Here is a 10,094-nt window from a genome sequence, read left to right as displayed (position 1 = left end):
GATAATATTTCATATACAGAAAAACTGTAAATAGAAAAAAAGCATTAAAAATAATACCTCAAGGAATAACAACATGGGACAGCAGGTTTGCCATCATTAGATGCAAAATATGGCAAGAATAATGTTAATTTTGAGCACTACATTTGTCAAATAATGGAAATCGCAGATAATAAAGGAAGAATTGATTGAGATGCCAACAATAAAAAATGATATACGGGGCAAGAAATGATATATGAGGCTGTAAGTTATTCATTTGTAATACCTTCACCGAAAACTTGCACACCCAGTAATTCCTCATCCAGATACAAACTATGTAGTGTCCAGATATTACCTTGGAATCAACACATGTAATACGTGCACCATGATCCAGATATTCCTTTGGAATTACTATATGTAATGCATGCACAATCAAGCTGGCTAGGTGTTAAAAGAAATTAATCAACAATTTTAACCTCTTGACTAGTTGTCCAACGTACTATAAGATTTACATCATGTTCAACAACGTGCATGCTTGGTTAATATTATAGCACAATCACTGAACTGGTATTTACAACTTTGAAGGCATACATTTATGGCCAACAATATTGGTTTATGTTTCGTAAAGTTTCTTGCAGGAAGTTACTTGCTTTAAGAATAAATTTTGAAGTTTGCTATTGAACTTATGAATAAAGTTTGAAGTTAGCTATTGAACTTATGGAAGGATTACATCATACGAACTTACTGGTTTTGCAAATGCATAATAATAATAGATATAGACATAGCCTCATCAAAAATTACCTGGTAAAAGAGGAACCTGCACCACCCATCGCAAAGGCATGATAAGCACCCGTTTAATCACCGAGCAAGTCATTATAATCTTCGAAGAAGAATTATGACCAAAAGGCGGAGCCTGAGGATGAACCTAAATCGAGGCAAGAATTCTTCTGGCGACCTGGAAATGAAAGGAAAACAATAATTGTTAGTTTGGTGAGAAAAATAGTATATAAGTAAGAGACAATGATATTTGTTTTCAAGCTAAATAAAATATCTAAAAAAAAATCCAATTGAGCCATTAAAGTGAGGAGGAGCTTCCACCAACTTCTACTAGTATATTGAAATACTGAGTGAGATTAACAAAAAAGAAACCAGTCTCCATAATGGCAGTGTAGAGAACAAATGACAGAGTTAAAATGAAACTAGTTGTAGAGCTAGCATAGCTCTGTCCAAAAGAAAGGGAAATGAATGACTATTGAATAGGCAGACGGGTAGTCATTACAACATTGAATAAGCAGTGAGAATGGAGGCAAATGCAGTAGTTGATATACTTGTAGATTCAGTGGATAACCCGACAATGGATGATCTATATTCTGTGTCGGGTGACCAAGTAAAATAAACAATGTGGCCAAACGTAGCATTCGTTCATTCAGTAGCAGAATAGGTAGAGGCACCACCAAAGATGAAGGCAGAAAAAGAGCGAATTTCCCGTGAACCATAACAAAAAAAAAGGGGGTCAAATGCACTCTCTCGCTCTCGATCGTCTATAGGTATTGATCTGTTGGTATCTCATCTTGTGATTATCAAATAGCTTGTTTATATAGGAATATGCATCCTAATTTCCACCACTATTTTCTTTGACTCATATAAGCACTTTGCCTTCATTCTCAAGTAGCAGGAAATCAAGTAGCACTTTCCCTTCTTTGTCAAGTAGCAGAAATCAAGTAGCAGGAAATCTAGTCATGCCACGAGGAGAGAAATTTGGGACTGATGCCTTAGTAGTCCTCCTTCCTCCCTTTTAACTGAAGATAATGCTTCTGGCAGTCCTCCTTCCTCCTTTTTAATAGAAAATAATGCTTCTCGCGTAGAGTCTTCGCCTCTGCTACAAGCTCTTGAACAAGCTATAAAACTAAAAGGGACGCTGCAGATTTGGTCCAAAAATCTGAGAGCAAATAGTTTTGTGCGAGATATAATCAAGGCAGACTTTGGTACGCTCTGATACAACATTTGGTGACGAAGAGAATCAATTGTGTGCGGGATATAATGAAGCCAGACTTTGGTAGGCTCTAATACAGGATTTGGTGACCAAGAGAATGTGAAGTGAAGATAGGTATAGTATGGTGTCATGTGAAGTGAAGACAAGTGGAGTATGGTGTCTAAACATGTGTGAGCCATGTGTAAGTGGAGTATGGTGTCTAAACATGTGTGAGCCATGTGTAAACCTTTTAAACATGAAGATATGTGTTTAAAGAGATACTCTTAATTGGTATAAACATAAAATGTTTGCTAACTAATGTTAGCATTAGTTAAGAGAAACTAAAAACCCTGTGAGATTTTTGTATCAATAGACATTTACTCTAAGTTTTAGTACGTATTGCCTTGATATGAGGCCAAATAAGACCTCCAAGTTGTTGTATTGGTTGAAATAATGAAAGGATGAAGCTCATAGGTAGATGAAAAAGTCTTTTATGAGATATAAATCGAAAACATTAAGTTAAATTGAGTTAGATTACTTTGGTTTTTGTGCAGGGAATAATGCAAAACTGAAAACCGATTACTATAGTCCCTGCCAGCCCTTTGGGCAGGGACTAATAATGATTCTATTTCGTTTTTTTCCCAGTCATTCCATTAATACAACTCTTATAAGTTGTTAAGAAATAATGATTCTTGCGTGAGCTATTTTATGAAAAATAGGTTACTTCATGAAGTAGTTGATGAGAAATGAAAAACATCATATTTTAGATGCTTATATATATTTACATGATATTGGCTTGCCCCTCACTACTTTTATGTGATTTTCCCCATTTCCAAGTGATCTTCATTTACATTTTCATTTATGGGATACGGCTATGTCTTTAGAGTTTTGGGCTTTCTTGGGATACGGCTATGTCTTTAGAGTTTTGGGCTTTCTTGACTCTTTTGAGTAGATTTCTCTATCTTCCAACATTATTAGTAATTTTTTCCGTTCCTACTTTTTCCGTTCCTACTTTTTGTTGTTGCATATTTTTTCATATTTATTTAGTTGCTTCTCTCATATTACCTTAATTACAATAATCACAATTGCAGATAATTATATATGCTCATAATGAAATCTTTAAGAGCTTGAGTGTGTTTAATGGTTAATAGCATGTGTTTCCTCCTAAAAAGTCACAAGTTAAAAACTAGAGGGGGTAGAGTATGTATGCATCTCTAAACAAATCATTGCACTCAGGTGGCTCCCTTGTCCCATAATCAAGAGAATCTCACATGCCAATTCGATATCTAGCTTGGCATTGACCTTAAAATTGGATAATAATAATAAGTCTCTTGTCCGACAAACAAGGGGATCTCATTTGTCCCATAAACAAGAGGATCTCATATGCCAATTTGATGTCTAGCTTGGCATAGAACTTAAAATTGGATAATAATAATAAATCTCTTGTCTGTCAAACAAGGGGATCTCATATGTCAATTTGGTATCTGATGTCTAGCTTGGCATTGATCTTAAAATTGGATAATAATAATAAGTTTCTTGTCACACAAACAAGATGATCGCATACACCAATTGGGACTCGTGTCCCACAAACAAGAGGATCTCATATGCCAATTTGATATCTAGCTTGGAATTGACCTTAAAATTGGATAATAATAATAAGTCTCTTGTCTGACAAACAAGGGGATCTCGTACACCGATTTGGTTCTCATGTCTAGCTTGGCATTAACCTTAAAATTGGATAATAATAATAAGTCTCTTCTCCCACAAACAAGAGGATCGCATACACCAATTGTATCTCTTGTCCCACAAACAAGGGGATAGCATATGCCAATTTGATGTCTAGCATGGCATTGAACTTAATATTGGATAATAATAATAATAAGTCTCCTGTCCCACAAACAAGGGGATCTCATACACCATTTTGGTATCTGATGTTTAGCTTGACATTGACCATAAAATTGGATGATAATAATAAGTCTTGTGTCTCACAAAGAGGAGGATTTCATACACCAATTTGGTATCTCGCTTGACGTTAACCTTAAAATTCAATCTATAGTACACCTAAAACAATTTCATCAAATTATATTTAATTAAATTTTATACCCTTGTCTTATTTTAATTAAAAATTATACTATTTAATATTATTAAATTTATTTTTAATCATATTAATTTTTTTAATTAACAACAATTCTAATTACTTATTATATTTAATTACGACGTAAGGCGTTTCCCTCTAGGAAAAACTCCCCTGATTGTTACACTATCACAATCTGCACCCTTTGATTGATTGTTAGACGTTTAAAACATTTTACACCATTGGATCTCGATAGATTGAATTTTCAACTGACTCCTTGGTTTATCCCTCTTAACTATATGTTCAACTGTTGAATGTTTAGTTATAACCACCTACCTCACATGCGTTTACTCCATTCTCTTTATCGGAGTACTAGTCTAGTGGGAACTCGGTACCTGCTACAATGTCTGTTCGATATCCTCCAGTGGAAAAATTTTCGATGCCTTTAAGCCAAGTCGAGAGGATGCTTGTTGCAACTGATGGATTGACCTGCGCCTCCGTCCAACAAGAGCCAGCGGTTTACTTGGAGAAAGAAGTCATTGTCCAGCAAGAGCCAGGGATTTACTTGGAGAAAGAAGCCTCCATCGAGCAAGAGCCAGGGATTTACCTGAGAAAGATGTAATGAAATTATCGCCTTCTTTTAGAGATGAGGTAGTGGGGATCCTTTCTTCTGTATTTCTTCATTGAAATCCATTAATAAGTTTGTTTGTCTCTTTTAACTAATTTGAATGAATATGTATTTTCTTCTGTATTTCAAGTGGATTTAATGTTTTGAACTCCATATAACAGAGCAGAAATTATCTTCCAATGATGGCCGAGTGTTTTCAGGATTAAAGATTTTACTGTAGTATGAACAGTGTGTAAAAACCTGATCTGATCAAATTGAAGGGTTTGCATTCCTATCTGGACCTTTGCACACTTGCGAACTTTTTTTTACACCTAGGAATTTTTTTTACACACTTGTTTAAGAAAATGTTCATAATGAAGGTTATATTATGTTTTTTTTTTAAATTCTTCATTTTAAAAGAAAAATGAGTAATTTCTCTTCCTAACCACCTGCCTAACATGCGTGTGCTCCATTCTCTTTATCTGAGTACTAGTCTAGTGGGAACTCAGTACCTTCTACAATGCCTACTCGATATCCTCCAATGGAAACTCTGTAGATGCCTTTAAGCCAAACCGAGAGGATGTTTGTGGCAACTGATGGACTAGCCTGTGCCTCCATCCATCAAGAGCCAGGGATTTACTTGGAGAAATAAGCCTCCATCCTGCAAGAGCTAGGGATTTACTTGAGAAATATGTAATAAAATTATCGTCTGGTTTTAGAGAGGAGGTAGTGGGGATCCTTTATTTTGTATTTCTTCATTGAAATCCATTTAGAAGTTTGTTTGTTTGTCTCTTTTAACTAATTTGAATGAATATGTATTTTCTTCTGTATTTCAAGTGGATTTAATGTTTTGAACTCCATATAACAGAGTATAAATTATCTTCAGAGGATGACCGAGTGTTTTCAAAATTAAAGATTTTACTATAGAATGAACAATGCATACAAAACCAATCTGATCAAAGTGAGGGGTTTGTGTTCCTATCTAGACCTTTGTACACCTAGGAATTTTTTTTACACCCTTGTTTAAGAAAATGTTCATAACGAAGGTTATATTGTGTTTATTCTTCATTGTTCATTTAAAAAGAAAAATGAGTAATTTCTCTTCCTAACCACCTACCTCACATGTGTGTACTCCATTCTCTTTATGAGAGTACTAGTCTAGTGGGAACTTGGTGCCTCCTACAACGCCTACTCGATATCCTCAAGTGGAAACTCTGTAGATGCCTTTAAGCCAAATCGAGAGGATGTTTGTTGCAGCCGATGGAATGACCTTTGCCTCCATCTAACAAGAGCCAAGGATTTACTTGGAGAAAGAAGTCGTTGTCCAGGAAGACCTGAGGATTTACTAAAGAAATATGTAATGAAATTATCGCCTAGTTTTAGAGACGAGGTTGTGGGGATCATTTCTTTTGTATTTCTTCATTGAAATCCATTAAGAAGTTTGTTTTGTGTATTTTAACTAATTTGAATGAATATGATTTTCTTCTATATTTCAAGTGGATTTAATGTTTTGAACTCCATATATCAGAGCAGAAATTATCTTCAGAGGATGGCCAAGTGTTTTTAGAATTAAAGATTTTACTATAGTATGAAAAGTGCGCAAAAAAATAATATGATCAAAGTGAAGGGTTTACACTCCTATCTAGACCTTTGTACACTTGGGAATTTTTTTTTACACCTAGGCCTTTTTTTTACACCCTTGTTTAAGAAAATGTGCATAACAAAGGTTATATTGTGCTTTTTTTCATTGTTCATTTTGAAAGAAAAATGAGTAATTTTTCTTCCTCGAGAGGTAAAAGTGAATGTCATATTTATTTGATCAAAACAACCATCCGATATAGCAGCATTTTTAATCAAAGCAATTCATCATATGGAACATTATATCTTAACCAAGTTGTCTGACAAGTTGTTCACATGCCATATTGAATTATTCAATATCTTAGCAAGCCCAAAACTGTACGTCTCAATGGTCACTAGTGTGCGAGTTTGGTAGATTTCACCTCTGTTATGAAAGAAACAAGCTTACTTTGAAAATAAATAAGAACATCGGTACCTTGCTGAAACGAAATCTTGAATATCATTACTGTAAATTCAAGTACATGTTAATTTCCTTTTCTCAAATATTTCGGATAGAGATGAGAGATTATGTAGGAATTCACTTCATCTGCAGAGAATATCTTTGAAACTACGTCCTTCAACTGTTTTTCTCCTCCCCATATCTTGAACTGACAATGAGATGAGGCTACCACAATATGACGTGGAATTCACTTAATTCCAATTACCTTGATCAATCTTCACTTCTACCACAGTGTATTCAATTGCACTACCCATTGGATAATTCATCTTGTGGAGTTGTATTCAGTCACGTCACCAGAGATTTCCTCTACCAATCTTCACGGGCATGAGAAAAAACAAGAAGCCAAAACACAATGTTCAGAAGGGCGAGAAGCAAAGAATGCAGTAGGCATTTATATTGTTGGTATAAGCTTTCATTAAACTAGAAAAAGAAACTAAATAACTGATTTGAAAACCAAAAGAATGACACAAGTAAACACAGGATTTTACGGGGTAAAACCTTGGCAATGTGTTAAGGAAACATCCACGGGACAAGGGATTGGATATTTATTAAATTAATAATGATTCTCCATGATTTCAATACTTCAAGCACTCATCAGTTTTATAAGAGCCTCCTCCATTACATAACTGTTGTTTCAATATAAAACTAACTTGGCAGTAATTAATACATTTTCTTTACACATGTTTACATAATTCGTTGTCAAAATTCAACATAGGTCACCTTAAGAACAATTTTCCTGATCCTTTCCCATGCCCATTCATCATCTCTTCTACAAGCCAAGAGAAGATAAACACCATCACAACTTCTCTACTGTAACTGGCTTCGTGAATATGTCTACACAATTCTCTCGTGTATGGACCTTCTTGAGAGCTATTTTTTTTCCATCGATCGAATGTCTCAGAAAATGATACCTTACATCAATGTGCTTGGTCTTGCTATGATAAGATGGATTTGTAGCCAAGTGAATAGAACTCTAACTGTCACAAAGTACATTCACTCTCTCTTGTGTCCTGCCAATCTCATCAAGTACACCCTTTAACCAGATTGCTTCTTTACTAGCATCTGAAGCAGCTATATATTCTGCTTCGATAGTGGACAATGCAATTGTTTCTTGAAGCTTTGACATCCAAATAATTGCTTCATGTTAGGTCCCTATAATACTAGTGATGCCCCCATTAATATTGTATTTGTATCCCTTATTAATATTGTTGTGCCCCTATTGTCCCCATATTGTTATTATTGTGCCCCATAGAATCCCTCTATTGTTATTTTTGTGCCCTTATATTATTATTGTTAGGTCAGCTTGGTTATATTGTGAAACCTTAGACTCCTATATATAGAAAGGAGGTTTTGTCATTTATTTAATGTAAAGGAGGTTGCCCGGTCGAAGAGGCTGAATTGTAAGGCGTTGATCTATCTTTTCTATCTTTTTGTGAGCTAATTTCATAACATTTGGTATCAGAGCTTTGGATTCTCGGGTTTCGCTACTCCAAATAGGTCATCGTGGCATTTTCACTAGAACTTTTTTTCTGCAATGTTTCAGAAGAAAAAAAATAAAACCTTTTGAAATGAAATTGCATTGAACCTCGGATCCAAATTTCAGAGCTTTTCGCGCTATATTTGCGGAGATATGATCTGAGGAAGTTGGTCTTTTTGGAGACTCTAGAATTACATTCCAAACAGGTAACCTGGGGAAAATCGTCATAACTTTCTCTCTGAGCATCGGATTGAAATTTTGTAAGAAGGTATAAAAAGAGGACAGACTGTAGTTTCTTGTAGATATTTTTCTGATACAAAGGTTTAAACAGTGAAACGTGGCACTTCATACAAGTTTGCTCTTCTGGAAAGGTCTATAATTAGGTCATCTTGGGAGATTGCGCATAACTCTTCCTTGGAGAATCCAATTTGGATAAGACTGGTGGCATTGGAAAGAGGACGCAGAGGGTTACTACAGGTCGCAATTTCAGAACTAGATGATCTGAAATTACAGAGATACATCAGATTTAATATCAAGTTCCTACAAAGTGAAAAAAGGTATGTAGTTTTTTTTTTAATTTTTTCATAATATTGGTTTGAAAAATTAGTTTGAAGGAATTCAAAGGGCATAGTAAAGCATTATTATCAGTAATTGATGCCTCGATGAAAGAAAATGAAAACACCTAGTAAGAAACCTGAAAGCTCTAGCATGACTCATGAAGAAGAGGAAGAAATGCAACATGATATATCAAAATTATGAGACCACGTGCAACAAGTGTCACTTGCACAAAAAGTAACAGAATCTAAGATGGATGGTTTGAAGAAAGGTGTAGAAGCTAAGATGGATTGTTTAAAGAAAGGCGTAGAAGCTAAGATGGATGGCATGGAAGCTAAGATGAATCGCATGGACTCTAAAATAGATGGCATGGATGATAAGATGGAAGAACTGAAGATAAATATGAATAAGTTGCTACAAGAAATGGTCACTAATGGTGAAAGGGTAGTAAAGGAAACTCATGATGAAAACAAAAGAAATGTTAATCATTATTCCATAGACTCTAATTTTGGATCAAAGACCCACCATATTCCAAAAAATCGATATGAGGAAGCTTGATGGCAAGGATCCCGCAACATGGATATTACAGATGGAGCAATTTTTTGATCTCAATAATGTGCAAAACACACAAAAGGTACATATTGTAACTTTATATTTGGAACCAAATTAGTTTGTATGGTATCAATGGCTTTGCTCTCGTAAACAAATTATCACTTGGGAAATTTTTACAGAAGAATTGACAGCACATTATGAGGATACAAAAAGCAACACTTTTTTTAGCCAATTGATAAGTCTCAAACAGAAGGGTTCAATAATGGAGCACATTGAGGAGTTCCAAAAAATGAACATAAGGGTAAAAAATATTCCAGAGGGGCATAGAATTGATGTGTTCATAGGGACTTTAAAGGCTAATATCCAACATGATGTTCACCTTTGGAATCCTGATTCGTTAGAGAAGGAATTCAGGTTAGCAAGGAAAATGGAAAGCAAAATTACGGAAACCAGGAAATATACCACTCAGAACTATAAATATGGAAGTGTTGTTTCCCCTAGCCTTCCACGACCTATAAGGTTGACACCACAACAATTGGAAGAAAAAAGAGCAAAAGGGCTTTGTTACAGTTGTGATAGCAAATACACTAAAGGTCGTAAGTGTGCTGAGAAGAAATTATTCTACATAGATTGTGAAGAGGAAGAAGAAAAGGAGCAATAAAGGTCAAAAGAAGAGGATATACTCCAGGAACAAAGCCTAGATAAAGAAGAAAGGAATCTGACTATATCTTGTAATGCATTGGCTGGAATTACCACTCCTCAAACCATCAAGATAGAAGGACAAATCAAGAAGAAAAAGGTAAT

General features: G+C 35.0%; 1 long non-coding RNA gene across 1 annotated transcript; it reads right to left on the bottom strand.

The window, feature by feature from the left end:
- Positions 1-683: 683 nt before the first annotated feature.
- On the bottom strand, positions 684-1,383 carry LOC149169822 (uncharacterized). Its single transcript, XR_016259413.1, has 2 exons — positions 1,305-1,383; positions 684-931 (listed from the first exon to the last, which is right to left on the bottom strand). It is a non-coding gene; the product is annotated as an uncharacterized LOC149169822 (long non-coding RNA).
- Positions 1,384-10,094: the final 8,711 nt, after the last annotated feature.

This window comes from Pinus tabuliformis, chromosome 4_2 (assembly GCF_031772625.1).
Source record: "Pinus tabuliformis cultivar Carrire ecotype Pingquan chromosome 4_2, CPIR1, whole genome shotgun sequence".
Classification (NCBI taxonomy): Eukaryota; Viridiplantae; Streptophyta; class Pinopsida; order Pinales; family Pinaceae; genus Pinus; species Pinus tabuliformis.
This window is presented reverse-complemented; position numbering and strand designations above follow the sequence as displayed.